A 3,502-nucleotide genomic window follows, 5' to 3' on the forward strand; every position below is an offset into this window, starting at 1 on the left:
TTTTGCATTAACAAATAAAATGCAGTATGTACAGTATGTGTTTTTGTGTATAATCATATTTAGTATATCATTCTATTTGGAGCAATGTTTAATTTCTAAGCAATTAGTATCAAAACAATTAAAACTGGCTGAATAAATTGGTTAAGAAACATTGCTTTACAATATTGAATATTTTTAAATTTTTAGAATATACAATATTTATAATATTGTATTTAAAACTCAAACATAAAGGAAGGTATGTGAAGTTTGGATGTTGCAATTAATTCTATATCCTATATCAGACTCACAGACCAGCTTGTTTCAATGATGATGCACTTTTAATTTTGAAAAAGTCAAGAAAGAACAAATAACTCTTCAGAATAAGGCTTTGCTAAAATAAATCTTTTCATAACACATTCAGTTTGCTCTTATTAAAGACACAAGGTCTCAGAAACAATCCAGCTCCTGTTTTGTCACCTGTCGCTTCATTCCTTAAGTAGCGTTACAGCGATAGAAAAGAGAAAGATGTCAAATGAGATAATGATCCTTCTGGTTATATGAAATTGATAGCATGAAAACACATCGACCAGGAGTTTGTGCTTTGTACAGCTCGACCATGCCTCTGTTTCAGCCAGGAATCACATCAGAATAACGCTGCAGACTGAGGGGAGACGAGCATCACACTGCGTTTCATTTAAGCATCCATGTGCATTTCCTGTAAGTACCAAAACACAGGAGTCAGTAAACTCAGCACAAACTAAGACCTTAACCTGTCTAATGATGCATCACCATGTAGAAACATGTAGCTTCAGATATATATAGACCAATGCACTTTTATTTTGTTTTTGTTTCATTACAAATATGAAGAAATACACACCACTTTCTTCCGTAGTTTCTGCTGTCCTGAATTTGTAATCTGCATCTGTATCAGCTGGACAATTTAACACAGCAGTTATTGACTTGGGACATCTGCTCTCAGCCATTTCCGTGTTTTTGTAACAATAAACGGATTGCACCATCTTTGGCTGTGATTGAAAACTCTGCTTCTTTGTCCTCTCATGTTGGACTGAGGGCAGACTGGACACTACAATGACTCACTATTGCATATCAAGGCACAAGTGGGATTACAAAACAAGCTGGTTAGGTAACTTTAGTAGATATCAATCACTGAAACTCATGTTGGTTCACTTTTTTAACTAAACTTCTGACCAAATCTTCTTACACATTGTTCTTTAAACTGATTTTATAAAACCAAAGAATATTTGCCATGCAACACTTTTTATTTGTCCAGAATCATTTATACCACTCTTACATAATGTCAAGTTGAATTGATTTACCTCCTACTTGCAAACAGTGGGGCGCATATGTGCTCGCCCGTGAATCATACTCATGGGCCAATCAGGATCCTGTGAGGCAAAATAGAACAGAGTATTGTTAGCTTAATATCAGTTCAGAGCAGTGGCGGTCTGGTCATCTGGAATACCGGGACAATTCCCACCGGGCCGGCCAACCTCCGGGCCAGTGGGACACCTTCCTTAGCTTTTACTCTCTTACTAATAATACTAAAAAGTTGGCAGAAGGTTGAGCGACACCGGCCAACCCCGCCTTCTCCCCAGACCTGTTGGTCAATTCCATATGAAGGTATACACAGACCTTAGCCCTGCCACTTCCATCTCACTCACACACACCACAGTGACACTGACAGCTGGAAAACGAGCTACAGTTAAAAACGTTCAGGGTCGGGCTAAAAAGTTCACAGACAAAAGAGTCAAAAGTCTTTGCTGAAATGCAAGTAAATGTAAAAAAGTAACCAACTCGTCCACAGTAGTAGTAGGCTAGTATTAGTACCAGGGCCACAGACGTTGTGTAATTTTATTTAGCTAAAAGAAGCATTTATTTGATTCTGATTGTTTTTGTCTTTTCATTCTATACATTAATGTTTTAGACATTTACATATGTTAAGTAGCTAATTTTATTTAATGTCTGCCATTGGTTGCAATAGCCTCTACACATTATAAAACTAATCAGTGCTTCCTCTCTCAAATTTATATTTTGTGTGGGAGAATGTGTCTTTAGTGATTTGCTAGATATGATGCTCATCGACAAGATTGCTGCCTCTTCACCTCTTACTAGACAATACATTGAAACTCATCAACAGGTGTAAACGGTGAGTAAAGCCACACAGTAACATTTGTTGTGTTGCCACTCATTCACTTGCTATGAAATAGTGGTGCCGCTGCTGTTTTTTTGAAGTTTTTCAAAATTTAGTAGTTTACCTTTAGTAGTTTATAATTTATATATTTTATTTATATTCAGGTTGATGATCGGTGCTGCTCTCTTAGGTTATTTTCTATGTTTGGAGAGGTGTTCACCCTGTTTTTTATTATGACTTAAAGCCAACCAGCTGACCCTGAGCAGCAGTTAGACAGTTCTCTGTCTCAGAGAGGATTGTGGAAATTTTAGTCTTCTAGTCTTCTTGTGATGTGAGGTAGTTCAATCATGCCAATTTCAGTATGTGTACTGCCATAGTGATCAATGGCTGTGATGCTGCTAGGTGGTTTATTAGAGGCTGGACCTGTTTTAAAGTGTGTGAATTAGCAGGGCGGTGGAGTATACGGTGCACCGTTCTGATGGCCTGGCTGGATCAAAGTCCAGGGCCATTTTTTATTCCCAGTTCGTCCCTGATTCAGAGAATATTGTTTAAAAAATGTCAGACCTTGTGTATTGATAAATGATATACCTCAGAAGTATTACAGGCTCCAACCCAAATTTGCCCATTCTTATGACCGGCAGTCTTCATCACATCATAAATGTCATCCAAAGTCTCAATGACATTTGCAAGGGTTCCCATCCCGGACTGGCAGTTTCGCTAGTGGAGATAAACAGACAGAGTGATGTCCGCAAGGAAAACAATAGTAAGAGGACATTGAAAGAAGATGCCAGTTAGCCCAATGTTCAAGTAAATGTGCTCTGAAATCATCCAGTTTACCTCCGCTTCAGTCCAAGTCAAGTGTTCTGCAACGTAGCGGAGACAACACACTCCAGTTCTGCACATAGTCCAACCATCAGAACAAGACAGTTCATAGCCGTCATGGTTGTCATCTGAAGACAAATAAATTAGAGAGAGAGATCTATTAAGTCTCCAGGGGAGCTGCACGACTATCTAGGTGCAGGTTCTCTGTGTTTGCAGGAGAACATTTAGACAAAGAGTGTTGCATTTTTCTAAAAGTGCATATATACACACCAACCTGGTTCTTTTGGACCTGTTGTCCAGCTGTCTGCATCTGTAGTAGCTGGACAATTTAACATAGCAGTTATTGAACTGGGAAATATGCCCTTTTATTTTTATTTATTTTTATTTATATATTGTTATTTAATTTCTGTATATATAATGTCTTAAACAGGTTTCATTACAAATATGAAGAAATACACACATATTACTGTAGTTTCTACTGGCTCAGGTTCAACAACCGGACAATTTTACATAGCAGTTAGTGAACTAGGACATCTGCTGGTTTATTTA

The 3,502-nt window shown here is 37.8% G+C and overlaps 1 long non-coding RNA gene across 1 annotated transcript; it reads right to left on the reverse strand.

Annotated features, from left to right (window-relative positions):
- Positions 1–610: 610 nt before the first annotated feature.
- LOC119917831 lies at positions 611–1,347 on the reverse strand. Its single transcript, XR_005447341.1, has 3 exons — positions 1,317–1,347; positions 857–910; positions 611–694 (listed from the first exon to the last, which is right to left on the reverse strand). It is a non-coding gene; the product is annotated as an uncharacterized LOC119917831 (long non-coding RNA).
- Positions 1,348–3,502: the final 2,155 nt, after the last annotated feature.

Source organism: Micropterus salmoides, unplaced genomic scaffold (genome assembly GCF_014851395.1).
Source record: "Micropterus salmoides isolate LMB-PRFRI ecotype aquatic unplaced genomic scaffold, ASM1485139v1 Ms_hic_scaffold_2261, whole genome shotgun sequence".
NCBI lineage: Eukaryota > Metazoa > Chordata > Actinopteri > Centrarchiformes > Centrarchidae > Micropterus > Micropterus salmoides.